At 29.0% G+C, this 24942-nt stretch overlaps 1 pseudogene; it reads right to left on the reverse strand.

The window, feature by feature from the left end:
• LOC142317492 (E3 ubiquitin-protein ligase HERC2-like) overlaps positions 1–24942 on the reverse strand; it is a 78311-nt pseudogene that overhangs the window by 25784 nt on the left and 27585 nt on the right.

The following is a 24942-nucleotide window of genomic DNA, read 5'->3' on the forward strand; positions in this document are numbered from 1 at the left end:
TTGCACGGGTTTTTATTTCGCGACTGATTGGACCTTGAAAAATAGCCCTCGTATAAACATTTTACTTACATTTATAAGTACAGATGAAAGAAAATAAACTAATGAGATGGTTATGTTTTTTTTTTCATTTAAAAGTTTTTCCATACATGAAACTATGTTAGAAACACACAAAAGCAAATTGTTTTCAAGTGATAAAAGATAATTCCTACATTTAGTTTTTAGTGCAATGATAAACGAAAAAACCTTTTCACAAAGGTAAGATGTGGTGAAAGGGATTAATAGTTTCAATGCTTTTGTGACTAAATTTTCATATTCACTTTATATATTCACATATTTACTTTAGCTCACGCAAATGCATCTTCATACTATCCAAACTGTGGTGAATAATAGTGTCTTCTTAATCCAAATTTTTCTCAGTATAATTGGAAGTGAGTGGAAACATCAAAATCTTTACTTTAAAGGTGAAAACAGATGACCCTAAGAATTATAGAAGTTTGGAGGTATTCTACTTTTTGGAGAGGGTACTTTTCGGATAAAGTTTTAAAACCTTATTTGAGAGGGAAACTGCTGGTATTCAAGGAAAAGCAGGTAGATCTTAGAGCAGGGAGATCAACAACAGACTTTTTGCTCATAAACTGTTGCTAGAAAAATGGATGCAAGTGGCAGAAGACTCATATTGCTTCAATAAACTTAGAAAAGGCATAAGACAATGTTCTCATAAATAATTTATGAAAGAAGTTAAGAGATTGGAGTAAATTAAAACTTCGTATATGCATGAAATTACATGAAGAAAACTCTTTAAGAGTAAAGATAGGGACTAGTTTGACAGAAGAGCTTACAGTGAATAAAGGATAAAGTGAAACAGGGAATGAAGGGTAAAAATATGGCAGTGGAGAATGTAGAAGATCGAGATAAGTGGAAACTGGGTGCTGAGAAATGATGTTAGTTGTAGAAATCTACTAAAATAAAATAAAGGTTCTCTTCCATCAAACAGAAACAAGTTTTACAAATTAGTAATGTTTTGTTTCTTCAAGGGGTGTTTCTTCAATGTGCTTTGCTGATTTAAACTTTCTGTTTCAGCATTTCTTATACAGTTATGACATATAAAGCAGTATTATGTTCACTAGCTAGTTCCTGTGGTGAACAGAGTCAAGATATCACTTATAGAGCTGAAAATTTTTTGCAGTTTTTTAGGCTTGATACCTATAGTTGGGCAACAGTAAGTATGTCTCAGTGAAAAAGGCAACAAAAACACTACATTTTTAACTTTCCTTATAAAAAGTCTGACACTGGAAGTTTATTTTAAGAATAGCTCTGCGTTTTGGGATGACGTATCTCAAATTATGAACAACCATGTTAGGTTATTCTATCTAACATTACTATCTTTATTAACTAACATTACTTAACTTTATTTAACAATATTCAGTGCAATTTGAAAAAAAAACTACATCACTATAAATCAGTAGTCATGATAAATAATATTCAGTGAAATAAAACTTACACAGAAAGAGATGACCAAGTAAAGACTATTAATTACCTTTCTGAATGTCGCTTCTTTGGTAGCGTAGACAAGAGTACCTCGTAATGATGAATTTAGGCTAACATCACCAGTAAGTGGAAACATAGTGACAACAGGACAAAGCAAATCAGAAAAATGGTGAAGTAATACCAGCCTGCTTCGTAATAATGTGGGTGGTAATTCTCGTAAAACATCATATTCCAAAGGTACACGGAGTGGAAGACGACTTGATAATGGTTTATCCGTACTCCAGGCCAAAGTATGAGCAGAACCACAAGCAACTCTTGTTATTTTTTTTCCCTTTACATTGAAAAATTAAAAAAAAAAAACAATAATACATGTATGTACTCATTAAATCACAAATATCATTTTAAATAATTAGAGACCATTATATTATATGCATTGGACCTAATAAATGATTTAATTTAGTTATGAATTAAAATAATTTTTCAATACTATTTTGATGAAGAAAAGCTCTTTTAGACAATATTCATAATTATGATCAAGACACAATCTTATTTTTACAAAAGAAAATATCTTATTTATAGGTAAAAACAATAATTTGAATAGTTGATGTCACATTCAACAAACCAGATCTTATAGATTAGTAATATAAGTGCAATTATTTCTGTACACTGTTGGCTTCTTCTATTACCTAATAAATATAGGTCAATACCTCTAAAAAAAGGAAACCTTATTCCGAAACCTAATCTAAAAATATAGTAAAAATTTATACAAATGAGACTAAAATATACCACACTACTTTGTTAAGAGTATATTTACTTTTTCTGCAAGCAGTTCAACTATTTATCATTGATTCCAAAAAAGTGATACAGTCAAGTAAAGTTTCAATTTAACTGAAAAAAGAATGGTTTAGAGATACTGTTATGATATTTTTAAACTCATTTAAAATAACTTATTACAATTAACATCAAAATGAATTTTCAGTATTTATTGGAACTTGCATCAAGAAATTGATTATAATAATAAATTTTTTTTAATAATATTAATTAAATGATATTCTGAAATGAGAGATTGAGAGTCATAAACAATTTTTAAAAAAAGAAGATATTAAAGAAGAAATCTAAAACAGTACAGAAATTTGGTTCACAATATATTTTTAAAACAGGAAGAAAAAGTATAAAATTAGAGACAATACAAAGGGTAAAAACAATTTTGTAGCTGACCAAATTCTAGTATCAACTACACAACTGCCCTTGATTAGAGTATTCTGCAATAAAATGTTTGGATTTACATTGCCACATAGGAAAAAGTATTTAATAAAACTGGACAATAACATTACAGGAAATGTTATTTTATTGTTCCAATGTAAAATGTTGCCTATTCTACTATGAAAAATAAACTACTTGAGAAATTTTTTTATTTTATTTAAATCAAAGTTAGAGAATAGAGTGTAATAGTAATATAATAAACTGAAATAATGTAAATTGGACTAAAATTTAAGAAGCGTGTAACAGATCCTTGATATCATTATTTTGTATAAGTGTACAGATGCATCTTGTTTTATATGTGATCAGAAAATAATTAATTATCACTTAAATTTAAAATATATAAAATCTTTTACTGAGATTTCAATAATTAGTTTTAAAGGATTATAGAAGTTATAAAATATTTAATGAACTTAAAATAGAAAAAGATTATATTATGAACGTACAAAAGTACAACACTTATAAACAGTTGCTATTTCATTATAGCCACATTTGAAAATAAAGTACATATATTATATCAGTTACAAATGAAAATGTTTAAAGACAGTCCATAATCATAAATAAAATAAGAGACATCGATTTAAATAGAATAAAAATTGTTCAAACCAATGTGGTTACTCTATTACACTAAAGATAAACTGAGGTATAGATCACATCAACATAAGATAAATTATAAATATAAAAACAAATTATAAGATAAAAATAAATGTTTTAAAGTCTAAATACTTATTTAAATGCAAAAAATAACAATAAATTGAACCAAAAAAAAGAATAAGATATGAAAATAAAGGATTAAACATAGTTTGCTGTATTTAATTAAATCAAGTAATGAGTGACCAATCATTCCTTTAATGTAGGAAAATTACTATTCAAGCCCCTCCCCCTCCCCTCATAGACTGCATTTAAATATTTTCGTTGAAGGACAAAATCTTCTTTATTTATTTTTCATTTTTATCTGATGTAATTTTGTACAGGTTGACAATGCGGGATCCTGTGAAAGTTGATTTTTGGTATTAGTTTTTTTAGGTTCTGTTACTGTGTTTGGTGATTGGTTATTTTGTTGTTATATAAATAGTAAATTTATTTGTGATTTTGTTGTTACATAAATAGTATATTTATATATAGAGCCTATGACACTTCTGGTAATGTAAGGATTCCAATGCAAGGTCATATATATAAACTGGTTCAGCCACTCAGCTGCTACGGTCGAACAAAAATACATACATACATGTATACATAAAAAATACATATAAAAAATTACTACAAAATAAGCTACAATTCAAATGGCACTTATGAAAATTATTCTGAACACATACTTATGTACAAGTTAAAACAGAATAAAGAAAGATTTTATTTTTAATTTGTATTATTAAAAAATTCATCAACAGAATAATATTGTTTTTGTGAAAGTAAATTTTTTAATTGTATAAATTGGTTGGAAGATTTTTCAAATGGTTTGGCAATTTATTAAAAATGACAACGTAATAAGAACTTTTCTCTTAAGCTGATGTATAGCGTTGAATTTCACAAAAACAACAATCTTCTTAGCAAAAATTGCACATTTATAAATCTAAACACAAAGGTAAGTTATTGTATTTAAACATAGGTCAACACGATTCATAGTTATCAGCACAAGATAATGATCTGACAGCCCATTTTTGAAACTTAAAAATGCATTCAGGTTTCTTTGAGAGCCCCAAGAGATGACATTATAATTTATATGAGAATATATGTGGGTATAATAAATATTTAATAACGATAAGTTTAGTGTTTTATAAGGGTGCTAAAAAGCAAATTAGTATCTCTTGATTCTGTTTAAATAAAATCAATTTGACCCCCAATAACTTGTAATTTAATAAAACACTTCAATCTAATAAAAATGGCATTGGAATGGTAATGACATTGGAATCAACCTGAAAATCTTATTTGAATAAGATAAAAATAATTTTTATTTCTTTACAAAATCTTATTAATCATATATATTGTTAATATGAAATTTTGACAAATTTACAAAATACTAAGAATTAACTGGTATAAATACCAGCTCCAATAGAAACCTGGATCTACTATTATATGAATTCTTCTTCAAAAATACAAAATTCTCCAAGCAAATAATACTTTCCCCATCTTACTTCAGTGAATGACACTATTTTTATTTAATTTACTATCATTAAATAATTTAATATTAATTAATCACCTTTATGGAAAGAAGAAAGTGTGTTCACTAACAGAATCAACATGAGTAATAAAAATAAGCTAATTTTTATGAAATAAAAATTTAGTACTGAGGATGATCATTTATGTGAAATACTCTTATTATTTTTAAAATCTCTTAATACACTGAAGCGACAAGAAAACAATGACAAAAACATCAGTAAAGATATTGGCCCATCATTTCTAGTACGGAGATCATATACTTTCCTTAATCCTTTGGACTCCAACAAAATTTTTCTTACGTGTCCGCATGGCTCGTATGGTCTGCACCCACTTGTCATACCAATGACAGCACACACCCTAAACAAATTGGACCCTATTGGCAGAACACCATGGACTGCAATGCAGGACACAGGAGTGCAAAGGATTAAGTCAATTACCACCCAAACAGAAAACTTCTTTCAAATGATAATCACACAACAAATCATCACCACGAACAATAATGGCAAACATCTAAAAAAAAAATATTTTGCTGGTAAAGTTACATTGCTCACATATAAAAAATTCAAACAATGAAATAAACAATTATTAAGGTTCAACAATAAAAAAAATAAAATATAATCATAATTTAAAGAAACGGATTGGTAATTTGAATAAGGGAATAGAATAGTTTGAACAGCTACTCCCATTTATGCGATACAAATTTTAGAAATTAGTTTAAAATAAGTTACACCATAATTACAATTTAAATCAAATAAAACAAGTTATGTCTTTACCTGTAGGGCAACAACAAGGCGTGGTTTTTGAATAGCATTTGTTGATCCATCTCCAAGTTGGCCTTCATCATTGTCTCCCCAAGTAAACACTTCACCTTGTTCACTACATGCGACACAGTGTAATGAACCTATATAAAATACTAAGATATAATCTACTTCAAACAATGATCATTATTTTTATTTCTAGAACACATATAAGCAACAATTTGCCATTTTTAATGTAGAAAATGCAGGCTAAGACCAACTTCAATCTATTGAAACAACCATAGGCCTACAAATATTTTTTTCATATAAAAAGTATAAGTTTCCTTTTCAGTTAATATTTTTACCATCAGACAAAAGTAATAAATTATTTGATGGACTAGAAGTAATTAAAATAATTTACTTTAAATAGCTGACATAAGAAATTAGTAAACTATCCAAGAAATGCTCTGTTCAGAGAATGATTTCTGTGACAATTTAACTATTAACCATGTTATTATTGCACTACCAAAAAATAAAACAGAATAGAGTAAAAGGTTTATCTCAATAAATACTGAACAACAATGACTATATAAACCAAATGTAATTTTCAAAAAATAAATTATATATAATACCAATATATCAATATATAATACCAATAATTAAGGTAAAGAATTATATTTCTATAAGTAGGTACACTAAATAAAGAAATGTATCTTATTTATTTTTAGTATTTTTATATCTTTTCAAAACTGGACTGCTTTTTTATACAATGATCTATTAGATGTTTAAAGATACCTAACATGGTAGAGTTTATTATATTTTTTATAATTAAAAATAACAACAGAAAAATAAGAACAGTAGAAAAAATACTTAATTTAAAAATATAGTAACAGTCATTAATAAACCACCAAAATGATTTTTAACAAGATAAGCTTATTAAATAAAATCTTATTAAATTTAAGTTTATATTTAAACTTATTAAATTGGTTGTAATGAATTATACTACTAAATAATATTTTGCATGTCATTGGTTTGATATTGTTGTGTGTTATTGGTGTGAGATAGCACACAGAGTTTTACTGAGGATAACTTACTATTAACAAAATAAGTAAATTATAAATTAAAAATACAATTCTGATTTTACTGTGAACTTCACAACAGCTAATTAAAATGAATACAAAGTTAACAAGAGATAGACACTTTGAATGCTCTCACACACCAAGTCAAATGACCACACATTTATCACAGTGTACCAAAGTTTGCTGGTACTCCAGGCCTAGGGGTTGACCTGTACTAACAGCCGCCAATCTACCTTTTATTTGTTCAAGCATTTCAAGCTGTTTCTATTGTCCGAACCCTCTACACTATTTTAGGAAGAATTCTGTGTTGTTGTTTCTGGATTTTTCTTTTTCAATTTATTAGTCTCCTTATGTTCTTCATTTTCTCTTTCTTTCTTATTCTGGTACTTTCTATTACTAATAGCTTCTACCATTACAATATGTTTGTAAGATAATTGATTTACTTTAGAAATAAATATGGTGAGGATAAACGTTTCAAATATTTGGCAGAATAGTGAAAATTTATAATGAAGAGATTTTTTGTATAATTACAATAGAAAAATGATTAAAAAATCTATAAGAAGTAAATAAATAATGTAGAACAGGGTGAAGGGATCTAACTGATGATGCTTTTCACGAAAAGCATCATGAAAGTAACATTCATGAAAACATTAAAATGTATACCTGTAGCAATGCTGATTATCTTTTTGCCTTGCAAAGCAGCAACCTTACGGGGTCTTCTTACGTGATCATCTGAACCATGTCCCAATCTGTGATAATCTCCTTTTCCCCTACGGAAAAAGTTTTTAAATATCAAAAAATTGAAGGAATATTTTTCTAAGTGAAGAACTAGACAAGTTATTATCCCCCAGACAACATGATCAATAAAATACAACACTGTTCTCAACTATGAAAAATCTTAATAAAACTTTTAGAAATGAGCATGGAGAATAACAAAACCAATATTCAAAATATACAACACAAAAATAAAGTACTTTTTAAATGTGTAAACAATAATGAACTGGATGCGTTCAAATACCATTGCATACCACAATGCATGCACTTCCCTGCAAGTAAATTTTAAGAGTTGTAAGGACATCCAGTAATGAGAAAATGTTTGAAGTTAAATGTTAATGAAAGTGAAATACTTATCACTAATTAAATTTAAATAATAAGATCTAATTAAATTTAAATAATAAGATGTTAACTGGAAAAGATTAAAAAATGAAAATGGAATTTATAAAAATCAAAATTTAATAACAAAATAAATCTGAAAATTAATTTGGAAATTCAATATCCAAGTAAGATACTTATAAAATTGTAGTCATCATTATAGTACAGATAATCTACTTAATCAAAATGGCTTTTAAGTTTTGAAGCATTTAACAATTTTGGATAATCTCAACTACTAATTTTAGGTATAGTTCCCTATTTTACACTGTTATACATTAATCCTAGTAGAATTGTTTATCCCTAATTATTTTCTTTTGTTTTAATCTTAAAATTACTACCAAAACAGATTTTAACATCTATGTAAAAATAACTATATAAAGTACTGCTTTATAATAAAATAATTACATCTTCATGAAGAATAAACGTACTAACAGAACAATCTCTTTTTACAAATCAGTGCAATGTCAGAGTTTTTCTGTTACATAGGAATTTAAATTTACATTCCATATATAGGCGGCAAATTCAAAATAGACCTTAATTTAAAAACAAGCATCATATATAGCAATGAAAAGCACTAAGTAATATTTAAAGGTTGTGATGTTTGATTCAGCTTTCTAATAGGATGCACAGAAACATACTGAAACATGCATGTGCATCAGCATGTTCTTTTTAAATATAATACACACATTTAGAAACAGCAATCAGTTATTAACTATCAATGCATTAGCTCAAAATAATTTTTCTAGTTTCCTAGTTTTCTGATGCTAGTGATATGAATTTGAACCATTTAAATAACACTGAACAGAATATTGTAAAACGTTAAATCTGTTTTCAAATATCCTGGAAAGATATATTTTTTATGTATGTTTTCAAATTTAAAAAAGTAATTTCATGATTACTTTTGCTGTGACCAAATAAGTCACAGCATCTTAATCTTTAATATTTTCTGATAAAAAGCTAAATACTTACATTAGTTCGATAAACTACTTTAATAGCATTCACTTTTTTCATTATATTAATTTAAAAGTTGTGTAAAATGAAATGTTCTTTAGTGTTATAACCAGCATTTTTCAGCACATCAATTTTTATGGCACTTTTCACAAGCTATTATTATTTTCACAAGCTGATTAATACCTACACTTATCTTCAGACTGTAAATTATAATCAGAAAAAGGCCGATTAAAATACTCTGACTTTAATTTTGGATGGAACTTTTCTATAGAATATTAAGGTTAAACACAGACCACTCATTCTTAAAAAATCTAATTTCTTGATCTCCTTCACCTGTCCAATTTCTTAATGGGTTCATCTTTTTTCCCATTTATAAAAGAATCAAATTGACATTTTTTTTAAATTTCTTATCTTTAGACAGTATATTTTATGCATGTTTTTGATCTATCCTCATTTTTCTTACACTCGCCATCTCATAATAAGGATTCATACAATACACTGGAAGTCGTTTCAATACCTCCGTACTTATGTTTAATTATGTTTGCAGTTCTTATGCTTATTTAATTTACATTATTTACTTCTTTTTACATTTTGTTGTATTTTCTTTCATAATAATTAGCATAATTATAAATATCCAGTTTTGTCTTCTTCTTTTTCTTGACTGTATCACTCTATGGGCACTATCTGGATTAATCTGCATATAACTGACACATTGACATAATAATTATTTTTTCTTTTGTAAATAGAATACAATCAATTTCATTTTCTGATTCACTATTTGTGCTTTCAAAGTTAATATTTTCTAGAATTATTCATTTTGAAGAAACTGATTTCTCTTACAAGAAACCTAGTGTTATTTTTTAGTGTAAGTGTCTGACTTCCAACCCAAGCTTCCTTATACAGTTGTAGTTTGAATTAATTTTATTATTTGCATTAACTTCAAAATTGCCAATTATGTTGAATTCTAAATTAGATGGGTTTGAATAGTCTGTTAAAGAGTTTATTTTAACTTTACTACTTCATTATCTTCACAAGTAAGAACATAAAATTGTATTTTTTACTTGACCGTTTCTTCTTTTGACTGTAAATGTTGCTAATTTTTGGAAAGAAAGATAAAGTGAGGCAGTTTTACTTTAATTTCTGCCATTATAAAGTAAGATTTTTTTTAAAATGGGTCAATTTTTTAAAATGTTATTACTTATAAAATTTAAATAACATATTTTTAAATTTTATTAAAACTAATATACAAAGGCTAACCATGTATAAACACTTCCAGAACGCATCAAAGCAACTGAAAATTGTGAACCGCACTCAACTTTAATAACACCAAGTCCAGCAAGAGAATCTATTTTCATAGGCACCTATAAAAATCAATAAAAGATCTCAAATTAAAATTAATATAAAACGAAACATAAAATATTGTCAACCCTAAATATTCTCTCACATAACATGTTATTTTAACAATCTAACAATAACATGTTATTTTAGAAAAAAGTCTTGAATATTCAGTAATAAATATTACTATCATAAATTCTTATACCTAAAGAGAATTAGAAACTACTGTAAAATAAGAAATTAGTAAAACATACTAAGTAATTATTTTCTTTTTACGTATTATAAAACCCTTGCCCTTAAATGTAACAGAAAAATATCAAAAATTATCATTTTGATCTATTCTAACAATTTTGGATTTTTATTAAGGGTGACCAGATAAATTGATTCCACAAATGATGAAATCCAAAAAATTGCTAACTAAAACCTCTTTTCATATAATGTCTAGTTTTTCCACAATGACTACACCTAATCTAGACAATCAGATGGCTAACAAATAAAACAGAATAAATAATGTTGATATATTTGGAAAATACTCATATTAAATTAAAACAATGTAAACATCGTACTACCTTTTGATATATTTAGGAGAAAAAACAAACAAAAAAGAATAAAATAAATAGAATCTAGTATTGACAATGATTTTTCAATTTAGTATGTTAAAACGTATTTTGATATTTGAGTCAGAAGCACAAATGAAAAATTCGTTTTTATTTTAAGGCTGATTTTACTTTTATGTAAAACAGATGAAAACATACAAATAATAGCAGGAAGAAAAAAGGGAATATAGTATGAAATATTGCTATAAATAAATAATACATGCTGGGAAAACAGAGAAATACTTAGTTTGGGACATTCCAGAATAGACTAGGGAGAAGAGGAACAAATAGTATTCAAAAGAAAATGTATCCGTAAAAGACCAGTTCGTCCATCAGGAAGATAAGATGACCAGGTGAAGGGGAGTGCAGGTGAAAGAGGAAAAAAAATAGAAGCAAACACTGGAGGAAGAAGAAATAGAGATAAACAGAAGTAGTGATTTTCTTATTAAAGGTAAACAACAGAATGGGTTATTACTGCCTGTAAGCCACTAACCACAAAATGTTATTCTATAGATGAACTGATGTGTCACAATTAATATTATATAAAATTTCAGAAAATGTGTGCCAAAGTTAACACAAAAGATAAAAAAAATCAATTTTTAATCAGAAAATAACAATACTCTGTTGTAAGGAGATGGACCCCCACATAACAAGAATAAATGATCAATCTCGATTGGTGTAAAAATAAAAACTAAATATAATAAATACAAGTAATAACAGAAATAATAATTGGATATGTATATTTAGACATACAAAAAAAGACAAACAAACACAAACACACACACACACACACACACACACACACACACACACAAACAAACACACTCACTCACTCAATCACTCACTCACACACACATACATATATATATAAAAATTCACATTTGCAAATATTACAAGTAAAAACTATTTGAGAAAACTACCAGAAGCAACAATTAAAATTGAAATAAATGTCAAACAGATTGTAGGCATCTGAAAAACATATAGCTAGTTTTTATTTAGTTAAACATAATTCTCATAACACACAAAGAAAATATAACAAACTGTAAGTTATCAAATTGGCACAGTGGATGCTTGATGAATGAGAATTCATGTATTAACCTGATGTGCACCAAATGTAAATGATAAATGACTATTTCTTAAAAGACTATCTCACTCTGATTAATTCCTTGTAATATACAAGCTTTAATGTGACATCGCTTAGTTTCATTCAACCGCTCATTCTGTTAATTATCCTTCAACCAGTATTTCAGGAAGCATGCATAATAATCAGAATGGATATATTTGTGTGATAATCATAATCAGATGATAAATGTTTTATATAGGACGGCTGAATGCAAGCTTCTTTAGTTGTTAAATGAACTCTTCTTTGTTTGCAAATTATGTATAGCTAAGAAGAAAGCAGAAACTATGTGTACTATAGTAGCTAAGATATAGCAGATTTTTGGATGTGTATTGAAAATATCAGACATGAACTAATGTACATGAAGACCATAAACTGAAATAGCCACTTCAGAATATGGTGGAATCTACCTGTGACATGATGATGGGCCATAGCTTGCCAGTAAATACACTGCATTGTGAGGTGGACTGATATGTAAACAACCACAAACAAACATTCAACATAATCATCCAGCTTAGAGCCATCAATGTAAATATTATATCCTAATTCAGAATGGACAGAAGTTTGCAAAATTCCTGCTGCATCAAGTGATTAGTACCAATTTTTTATATTTAATTAGGTGAAGGTGAAAATTGAGTGGTAGAAATGTCCAAGACAGAAAATCACACTGTTGGAGAACAAATGGTGGCAAATTTGATGAGAGCCAACATTGAAAATACTGTACATATTAAACACTCATTGGAACAATTAGTGTAGATGTTCCAAAAAGTGGTCATTGAGCCTATTGCTGTAGACAATATCATACAAGTGATGTTGAAGTTATGTTTTTATAACACATGTAGATAATCAAACATTAACTGATGTCATTTTCAGATATACTCACTAACTCCAATAAATTCTTACAATTGGGCTAGATTGGAATGCATTGATAGCAAGTTGAAGGAAGTTTTTATGAACAGTATGAACTATCTGCCTGGGAGAAGAGTAGACCAGTGAACTATAATTCAATCAAAATCTTAACAAGGCTCTGTCAAATTTAAGCACACATGTCTGTTTGTATCCCACTAGCTGTTATTTACAATACATAACTAAAACTTACTTGTAATTGGATGAATTTGTAAATGTAATTAGGTGATAAAACTGTGGCCTAAAAAATGTCCTTTTCAGGCTTTAATACAGATATCAAATATAACTCAAGTTACTTTGGAAAACTACGGTTTTAAAAAATGTTGTACAAATTCAAGTAAAATTTACAAGGTGGGCCAGAACAGAATGCTATCATTTCCAGGGGCAGTACTGACAAATGAACATTTTATTGCATATTATAATTCTCTTAATATAAATATAACAAAGCATTTAATGATTTTTTAACAGAAAACTTATTTAGTACATTGCACAACTAGTACCTCTGAAACCATAGGAGCTAATGCAGAAAACCAAATGCATTTTCCATAATTTTGAAAACATCACCAAAAAATGTGTATTAAGACACAGAGACCAGTAGTCCTACGATAGAAGATGGCGAAACAAGACTATAGATGGTTTTTGATGCCTTCGTATCAGAATACTTCTGCAAAGATTCAATGTAACTCATCCAAGGTAAATTTTTGAATCTTGGACTGAGTAATGTGAACCTCTGTACCACCAATGCTCTTGCTATATTCCTGATCCAAAGTATAAGTATTAGTTTCTGAAAACTTATCCCAGTCCTTCTATATTATCCAATGTCTTGGTTGCATCAAAGTTATGCTATTATGTTAAGTATGTTTTGCGTGGTAATCACTATCATATTTGATGATAAACAAATTATAAATCAGAGATTTTTGTTTATAAATCCAAAACATAAAAATTTTTAACAAGCTCAAATGCAATTTTTTTACAGGAAAATCTACAAGACTCGCATACAGTTTTGTTTAAAGTTTCATTAAATATTAACACATAATAGTGAAAATAATAAAAAAAATAATATTTACCTTGCAACCATCAGAACCTCCATGACCTATTTACCATAATCACCATCACCCCATGACCATACAGTATCATCCTCTGTTATACACAGAGTTTGAGCATCACCACTTCCACATGCTACATCCCATACTCGATAACCTAATAATCTCTCAACCTGAACAAAATAATAAAAGGGAAACAAATAAGATTTGATGAAGTTCATAAAAATCATTCCAGAACAATATTTATAAATCCTACGTGATTATCACATAAACTCCATTACTGAGATTTTCTTGTCCTTGTGATGTCAATTGTGACAGCATGAAGCTTTTAGTACATTTGTTTTAATTTTAGCACCAACAGAAGTTCATAAAAACAGAATATATGTGGAGTACTGAATTTTTAAAAGACTCAAGGAAATTATCTAATCAGAAAAAAGAAACTTAAGTTATCTCAAAACTAAGTTAATTTTATATTAACTTAATTTAGAATTTTACTAAAAAAAGAACTTAACTAAGTTTTTCTACATTAAGTTAACTCTACTCATAAAACTATTTAAAAACAAATTTGTAAAGACATCAGTTAGCAACATAGTAAAAAGAGTGATAAAAAAGGTTATATCTTGAATTTTAGACATGCTCTTTTAATGAAAAAGGTTTAGTAATTTTCTTTTAACTTTATATTCTAAAAAGTATTAATCAAACATTCCAAGACTAAACAAGCTAACAGAAAATAATAGTAACACTTAATTTTGTAATACTCAGATCATCATTTGAATTGCTAACTAAAATTTAAAATATCCTTTTTTTTTGTAGAATTCACAAATATTTTAAATCTAGGACAATTTTGTTCTCATGTAAAGGAGTTTCAATGGTTCGACAGAGTAGGCTGAAGATGCAAATATTTATGATGTGCAAATATATATATATATATATCTTACAAAAACATATAGAACTACAAAACTTGGACAAGCATGCTGTCATATGATAGTAATTCCAAGGAATACAAAAATTCTGTTTATTTTCTTCTGTAAACTTTATTTATTTTATTAATAGATAATAGTCATAAATATCCAATCAAAAAATTATGATATATTATTAAGTTACACAACCTATAAGAAATAATTTAGATGGGCCACTAAATATACAAATAGGAAGAGAAAAGATTATGTAGGTAGAAGAATTCTGTTATTTGGGAAGTAAAATTACTAAAGATGCATGAAGCAAGATATATAAAATGCCAAATAGCACAGCTGAAACGAGCTTTCAGTCAGAAATGTAATTTGCTTACATCAAAAATTAATTTAATCTTTAGCAAAACATTTTTGAAAGTATATGTTTGGAGCATAGTTTTATATGGAAGTGAAACTTAAACGGAGTACCTGAGACAAAAAGATTAGAAGCCTTTGAAATGCGGTGCTATAGAAGAATGTTAAAAATCAGATGCGTGAATAAAATGACAAATGAAGAGGTGTTGCGGCAAATTGAAGAAGAAAGAAGCATTTGGAAAAATATAGTTAAAAAAAGAGACAGACTTTAGGCCACATATTAAGGCATCCTGGAACAGTCACTTTGATATTGGAGGGACAGGTAGATGGGAAAAATTGTACAGGCAGGCAATGTTTGGAATATGTAAAACAAATTGTTAGGGATATAGAATGTAAGGGGTATAGCGAAATGAAACATCTGGCACTAGATAGGGGATCTTGGACAGCTGCATAAAACCATTCAAATAATTGAAGACAAAAAAAAACAATCTATAAACAATTAGATGTTACAGTGGCACAACATAAATACAGGAAACATTCTATAATTACAAGAGACAACCTGATGTAGAAATGAAACAGTTTGTAGGAGTTTTGTACTGTCATGACTTTAGGTTGGCATCACTGGGATGAGCTGAGAACAGCTTTGTTTATAATGTCAATCTTGCATTTAACGATGGTGTGTCCGCTTGAAGTTTCCAAATTAATTGAACAACATTTAGTGATCCGTTTTTTGCTTTCTGAAGGTGAAAAACCAGCTAAAAATTTTTTCTCAAATGATTTTACAGTATGGTGAAAGCTGTATGAACCACGGAAATTTTTATAAGTAGGTAGAACAGTTCAAAAACAGTCAAATCTCAATGACTGACGAGCAACATCCTGACCGGCCAGTTGAAGTGTCAATTCCTTCGCTTGAAATCTGCAGTGACGACATTATTCATGAAGACTGACATATTAGAGTATAACATATAGCAAAACCAGCTGCAGTAAGTGTTGGCACAATTCATAACATTATCGGTAACAAGCTGAAGTATAGCAAAACAAGTGCAAAGTGCATCCTGAAAGAGTTAATGCAACAACACAAGAAAACAAGACTCAAAGTGTGGAGAGATTTGAAAGAACTCTATGAAAGGGAAGGTGACCTTTTCTAAACAAGTTATACCAAAATAATGAAACAACTACAAGACATTATCAACAAGAACCTTCGTTACCAATGTTTGTATTTTTATTAATTAAAAGACAAAGTATGAGAAAAAATACACAAGTCATCAAGAAGAAAAAATGTACACACCAATTTAGGTTTAAGCTGATCTTCAGAATCTCCATGTCCAAGTCGACCATAGCGACCTTTACCCCAAGTATAAAGTTCACCATGTGATGTAATAGCAGCTGAATGTGCACCTCCACAAGCAATTTCAATAATTTCTTTGCCACGCAGAGTCTCTATCAAGCAAGGACGGTCACACATACTAAAACACAGTAAAAAAAAGTCAATGGTTCTGGAAATTAGAATTATACATCACCAAAAATCAGTATTTATAAATTCATTCATAATTTTTACTACAAGCAATTCATTTAAAAAATTTTATAACTAACAACATTTTGAAGAAAAACAATAATAAATGTTAAACAGACAGTTAACAGAAATTAAAAATGTGATAGGAAAATTAAAATAAAACAAACCTACGATCTCCATGACCCAACTTTCCATCATCCCCTTCACCCCAAGAATAAACTTCACCATCTGCAGTCAATGCCTCCAGAATTACACAGAATGTGTAAGTACGTAATGTAGTACAGTATGTGTAATGTGTAGAATTACCTCCAGAATTCACAGCAACCTACAAAAAAAATTTATATGTATAGTTGCCCCAGCGAATCTATGAGTTTAAAATGTCATGTGCTGACATCTCATTATATTATTGTTTTCCAAAACATTATTTTTGCGCATAATTATTATTATTTTTTTAATTTTTGACTTACAAACAATACATTTATGTTGCTGTATGTTCACTTCTTTCCACTTGAGTTGATTACATGTATAAAAATGCTTAATGAATCAATCTTGTAAACAATGACAATTCCTTAACCAATGACTAATGCTCAGATTGGTATTATGTACAGGCCTATAAAAATTTATACATGCAGTTAGAAATGATGTTGTCTTTTGTCATGATTTTATTTAGATCTGTCATTCATATTACACAATGTGTGTATAAAGAAATAAACTTTAGTCTAGTTTATATCGTGTTCAATGAAGGCATTTGGATAGCGTTTTTGTGCAGTCATATTATTTTATAATTGCTCATTGTTTTTTGCAAATTTTTTGTAACATATTATTTTTTGTTTGTGTGGTATTAGTGCAGTTTGTTACGGTAGAATTTAAATCCACAGTTAAGAAAAAAAAACTTAGGAGTCAAGCACGTGAAATTATCAATAATGTTTATGATTTCATGAAAAAAGAAGCTCTAAAAGCAGGTAAATTAACTGATGACAAACATATAACTGACATTCAAAAATGTGAAGAAAGAACTTCTGCTGCTTGTGGAATATCAAGAACACAAATTCAAAAACTCAGAAGAGAAAAAACAGACATGATTCTTCAATCATCATCCCAACATGTTCTTTCAGCAAAAAAGTATAAACAACATTTGAAACCTGTCAGTGGACTGGACAGTTTTGATTTAGGTGTAGTTAAAAGAATAGTTAGTTAATGAATTTCATTCAAAGAAGAATGAATAACCTACTTTAAAAAAAGCAAGAACTTCAGTCACCTATTGATTTTAAAGGCAGAGAATGAACTTTAGCTGTTATTTTGAAAGAGTTAGGTTTCAAATGGGGTAAAATTGAAAATAACAGGGCACTTTTAATTGAGAAATCCAATATCAGGTGGAAGAATTGAATATTTGCAGGCAATGGCTAAGTGCAGACAAAGCAATGCTACAATTGTTTATTTGGATGAAACGTACATTTTAAGTTTGCATTGTATGACAGTCATGGTCTGATGGTATTGTTGAGGGACTTCATGTGCTGATTAATAAAGGTGAACGTTTAATAGCAATTCATGCTGTAGGAGAAATCAGTTTTATTCCAAATGTATTACAAACTTGTAAAGCCAGTTCAAAAAGTGGCAACTGCCATGACAACATGAATACAGACAATTTCATGAAATGGGCACATCAAAAATTGATTCCAAATCTGTATTAACAGACATTGGTGGAATACATCAATACAGGTATTAATAAAGCGCCAAATTCTAACTAGAAGAAAAGATATGACCCATATCCAAAAGATATGAAAAAACCCATATTCCATACAGTTAAAAAATGCTGAAATTACAATCATATGAATTAGTGAAGTAACATAAAAAAAAAGTACAAAAATATCACGGATGAATTTTTGAAAAAACATGGGCATCGTGTTTTTAGACTCTTGATTTGAATCTGAATGAGGTGGTATGGTCAGCCGTTAAAAGACATGTGGTGAGTCATAACACAACATTTTCTCTCACAAATGTTAAAAAAATTAACTACGGAGAAAATTAGTTCCATGAATGAAGATGACTGGAAACCCTACTGTGAAAATGTAAAAAATGTTGAAAAAGAGCACGTAAAAATGGAACCACTGATAGATGAAATGACAGAACATTGTATTATACATGTAGACTCTGATAGTGAAAGAGACAGTGATAGTGATTCGTTTAGTGAGGATAGTAAACTTGCTACAAGTTTGAATTAGATGCATGAAGAAATTTAAGTAAGCTTTTGTTTATTATTAAAAATTAATAATTTACTACAAATAAAGGTTATAAAAGCATTAATTACGTATTGTTTATAATTAGTAATGATTATGATTTCATACTTTTAATAATGATATTGTTTCTTGTTCTCAATTTTTAACCCAATGGCTAAATGTTTTTTTTTCAAATTTTTCAATGATCATGTTGAAAAAGTAATTTCTAGTAAACAGAAGTAATAACTAAAAGTGTAAAGTTATACATTACAACTTCAACACAGGTACAAGTCATTTAATATACAGTAATTGGCAGTAGACTTGGTGAGTGCACATTGGCAGTGCTTGGTGTACAACATGTGGCGTGGCAAAGGTACATACTGCCAAGTAGTAATTGCTGTCTTTTTGTTCTTCATGTTTATTTAATTTTAATTAGTCAGACAACTATCACCAGCACCACGGTACTTAAGACACAGTCTGATACTTATTCATTTGTTACCAGTACATGAGTGCTATACTTATTGGGGTGATTTTTTGTGCCATGAATATACTTTCTGTAATAGATGTAAACAAAAATATTTTTGATGCAATATTATTTTGAAATCCAAAAAAAAACTTTAAATTTAACTAGAAGCAATGATTATAATGAGTGCAGGTACTTAACAAATAATTTGGTAAAATGTTAACAACCTTGAATTCTAACAAAGTACAAAATTGGGAATATAAAAATTAATAATAACAAATCATAACAGTAATAATAATAAAAGTACAAATCTTAATATCAAGCTGTTCTTGTAAATTAATTTTCTTGCCAAATCTGTACAGACCTTTAATTTAATTAAAATCTTTGCTATTTAATATTTTATTCATAACAGTTTAACTGATAAATATTCCATAGTAATGTGCTTTAAGAGTTGCTGAATGTCAAGTTGCACCAAGATGCACAATATCATGGATCCAAATTAATAAATAAGGTTTCTTTACAACTAAGGTTAACTAGACAAATACACTAAAATTTACTTTATGTATTTGAATATTAAATATAATCCTAAATTCAAATAAATAAAGACATCAAATAAAATAATGTGGATTATAATAAGTTGTAAAATCTGTGATACAACCCAGATTGATAAAAAAAAGTTCAAGAATGATAAAATCATATTTTAAGTATACTTTATTTATGTGTACAGAATATTAAACCAAATCTAGTTTGGGGTGGTAATTTATTGGAACTGTACTTTTTTCCACTTTCAGCACAATTAAACATTAGCAAATGACAACCATAATCTCTGATTACACAAACCAGGAAATTAGTGAGTTTTCTGGAGATGTCTGAGCAAATCACCTATTTACTTGATGGGACAACTGCATACTCTTTCCCAATTATTTACATAATTGTACACAATCAACTTAAACATTAATCAATTCTTTCTACATCCTTACCTCTATTTTAAATACTTAAAGCACATAATATTCCTGCCTCACTGAAAGTTTATTTTTCAAAAGCATTAGTTAGCATCTGATTTTTTTTCTGCGGCAAGTTTGTTAAGTTTAAAGAAAAGTATGACGAAGATCTTCCATTTTTTAACATCAATCATTCAAATCAGAGGAGATACAAAACAAAAAACAATGAAAAATATACAACCATAAAAACACCACTTGTACAATAATTCAAAAATGATCTTGGTTATGTAAATTTACCTTTTTAATAAATACATTTTGTAATGATTCAATCAATGTCGGTGTTAAAACAGTGTCAGTTCCACCAATACCTAAACGACCACCAGCACCATAGCCTGTATAACAAACAAGATATTTTAAAATAAATAAACAGCAAAAAATTACCTACTGCTTTATTTGATTGATTTATTTTTATTTCATTGTTTTGATTGATTTTTCCTTTATATCTAGTGTACCTTCATCCATAGTTCATGATTATAATAATGTAATAATTTATGAAAGAATAAATACAATTAAATAACAAATATCTAATGAAAATCAATAAATAAGTATGCATATATATATATATATACGTACATATACATATATATTAAAACAAAACCTTTTAGAGAATAGATATATAGTACTTCATTAAGTCAGACAGTCTAAAAGATGCCGATCCTACACTTATGTTTATTTTACATGTTCCTAGCAAGGCAGATATTTTGCTGAGGCTGTATTAGACAAGGTCAAAACACACAGACTACATGATGCATTATCCTTCAATCTGTGTTAGTAGTTTTCTACCAGTACAACAAATTTACCATTTTCATGCCTGGCATATATTTATTATGTAACTCATTTAATCATTAAGTCTTATTCTGAATGCTAGAAGGATTTAATGAGCAATTTTCCCAATTATGCAGTATCAAATAAATCAAATATTTTTCATTTATTGGCTAAATTTTGTGAAACAGAAAATGAGCTGATTTTAAACAGTGGCCATATATCAGTATTACGTGAAGATAATTTTATGCAAAACATTAATCAGTTGCTTTTACACTCTCTAGGAAAGTCGCTAAAGAAACTTTCTCAATAGACTGGACATCTGGTTGCGGTTGTTAACAAGGATAGAAATATACTCAAATTAAACTCATAAGGAAGAACTTGTAGAACCTGACTTCTCTACTGTATGGGTTGGGTGGGAAATCCCTTCTTACTAGTTATGAAATTATTAGGATAGGTGCTGCTTACCTTCTACGGATCTAAAATGTTTGTCTGGGTTCCACCATGTTCAAAGTACAGCTGTGTGTGCCTCCATGACTCTTTGATTATCCAAAACAGTATATCAGGAGTGATCATTTCAAATGCTGACTGAACAGCATCTTGGGGCTGCTCATTGTTGATATATCTGCATTTTTAGATCTCTTCTTTTCTTTTACAAAACCTTCTTTTACAAAATCAGGTATGGTGAGGTCAGGAATTCTTGCTGACCAAGGCAATGGAGCCAGAAACACTTCTGATCCACGTCCAGCGATTAAAAAAAAAAAAGTTGGAAAAATTTAATGAGGTGACTGGAGACATTCAAAGCAAAATGCTCTGAAGTACCATCTTGCTTAAACATAATGATGTCAGCAATCCATTTGCCATTAATTTTAGTAGCAACTACTTGTCAATCATTCTCAGATAACTGTGGCATCGAGAAAATAAGGACCACAAGGAGATGTTTAGCTGTCATCTGAGCCAAAAACATAATATGAAGCAGTTGGTGTTTGATTTCCTCAAAAAAGTGAGGATTGTCTTTCACCCAGAAAAAAAAACATTTCAATTAAGAGAGCTTTGATAAACTGCACTCGTCTGAGAACACGATGTTTTTTTTTATAATTTGCTTGGAAAATATTCAAGCAATAACTAACATGCATAAACACATTGATCAAGGTCATTGTCACTTAACTCATTAACTGTGGCTGGATGAAAACATTTAACTTTCAAGTCCTTCTGCATATGGTCTCACATTGTTGATCTTGGAATCCCTAACTCTGCAGAATTTTGGCAGATTGATTTCATCAGCGACTGTTGAATTGATGCCTCCACAGCAGCACATGTCTCAGCTCGAGTGTTCGGCCTCCCAATGCATGGGGCATCAATAACACTTCCTGTTACAAAGACCTTCTTCTAACATGTCAGTAACATTTGCTGTGATGGTTATTAATTTGAAAAATGCACAAAGAAGTCAGTCACAATATTCTTCAATGTTTTACCAGTGTGTGAATATTCATGAAGCCACACACAAGCTAACAAAAGCTCTTAGACAGTGAAAGCACTTGTATCAGCCATTGTTCCACACTTGACTACAATAAAGGTTATCTCACCATGAATGAACACACTGGACAATCCCCACGATGGCTTATCCTCCCCACCTTTCCCAGCAGCAGTGAGCAATATCACTGGTAAGAATTGGCAGTAGTAGAGTTCAATTAAGCTGGATTCTATTACAGTGTAACAAAACTTTCTACCCATCCCACAGTTGTTCAAACAAATATTTTATTTGAGCTGGTGTGGGTGTTTCAATCTTTTTTAATTAAATGAAGCTTGGTTTCATTTAGATATATAAACAGCCAAAAACAATGGAGTACGAAGTTTTGAAAATTCTCAAATTTATCATAAAGTCCAATACTTTTTCAAAAAGTTGGTGTTTAGTGTGGAATTTTGTGAACAGTGGTCAGAAACATTTTTTTTGCAGAACATTTATAATTGTGTAACTTTATCCAGAAATTACAAAAAAATTTACGGCCTTGCTTAAAACTGAAGAATGCAACTGCTGAATACAGCAATATGAATCAACACTGAAAGAGAAGGCCTTCAACTAGTCTACACAACTGAATCTAATTATGGGTTCATGTGCAGTTAAAATATCAGTGTTTTTATAAGTTTTAGGTAATGCAAAAGGGCTAGTATAAGATTTATGTTATGTCACCTTCATTTTTCTTGCAATTGTCAAATGCTTCTATCAACATTCTTTCTAACAAGGTAATTTCTCTTCAATACAAATGAGATTTGTATTCTTACTAAGATACATATATGTTAACTCAAAGTGAACATGTTTGAGGTAAATTTCCAATGATCCGTAAGTGATGTTACTGGTTCTACAAATAAAAACTAGGATCATGGGGTTAGCAGATGGATGAGATGAGTGGTGAAAACTTATATGACGATTATTGAAGTAAAAATTTATCACAGAAAAATACTCAATAAAATAGTGATTCTTCCTTCTTCAAATTTTTAACGTAACAATTTGTTTTTACATTAAGAAAGTCCAAAAAATTTATCATTAGCTAAAAGATAAAAATAATGATTGCCAATTTCCTTGGTGGAGTGGCTGCATCTCGACCTTTTGTTTGGAGGTCCTAGGTTCGAATCTTGGTCAGCCATGGCATTTTTCATATGCTACAAAATTCCACTTCCACATTCCCAGAGACAAGCCTCACACTTATGAATGGAATTAATTCATCAGCAAAAATATCTAACTTATTGTCACAGTGTATTTTGTATTTTACAAGAAACCAAGCTACTTGATGAATCACCTACCATATCACCATCACAATCATTGGTTTAAGTCTCCATATTTATTTTGTTTATTTAATTGACTTGGTGGTCTTCTTCTTCACATTTAGCCATCACTTTGTTGTGGAGGGCCTATTTATACTATCAATCAGCATATTAATTTTATCACAAATTCAAATTGCACATCTACTTAACATTCCTCATACTATAAATTACATGCTGCAACAGATATATACTGTAGCAGAAGTCATGTATTTGAAATTTTAGACTATGAAATTAGACCACAGGTGCATCCTTGGCACTGAATGTGTTAAACAAATTGATTATTGCCTTATTGTAAAGCACCATAAAGAAATACTTTCAAATATTTTAATGTATAGGTTTTTTTTTGATGAACAGCAGGGAAATAAGTTTATTTTTTTGGGTATATTAAACAGTCATAATAACTTCCAATAATGGAAAAGGTACAGTATTATTATTATTATTATTACTTTCTTTTTCTAATATTGTGGTTAGTTAACATATTAACTTTATCACTTGTAGCTTAGTAGCTTAAATCCACAAAAAAGTGCACGATACAAAATAAAAAAATAATCATCTGAATTAAGGTTAAAAATATTACCTGTAGCGTACACTTTTCCATCAGAAGTGACGGCCAACAAAGTTTGTTCTCCTCCAACTAGTTGAACTGGATGTAATGCAGATAATGCCTCACAAGGAGTAGGCAACTTAACTTTTGTTCCTTCAACACCACCCAGTTGTCCTCTATGATTGTGACCCCAACCATAAATAGCTCCACTACCTCCCCATGATAAACTCCAATCTTCTGGTTGTCTATAAATTAACAATAACATGCATATATAAACAAATAAGTCTGAAGTGAAAAATGATAATATAAAAGAAAAATTTATCACACTTAACATTAAGCAACTCAAAATTCTTAAAAGATGAACTTGTAAAAAATTTCATGTTTAAAGTTATTTTTAATTAAATATATTGCTGGTAACTTGAAAAGCTTAAAATAGTGGATTTATAAAATATTAACTAATTTACTAGATGAGAATCGATGAAAACATATGTATATAATCATGTACATAATCTATAGAAATATGACGTTTAT

This window comes from Lycorma delicatula, chromosome 1 (assembly GCF_047948215.1).
Source record: "Lycorma delicatula isolate Av1 chromosome 1, ASM4794821v1, whole genome shotgun sequence".
NCBI lineage: Eukaryota > Metazoa > Arthropoda > Insecta > Hemiptera > Fulgoridae > Lycorma > Lycorma delicatula.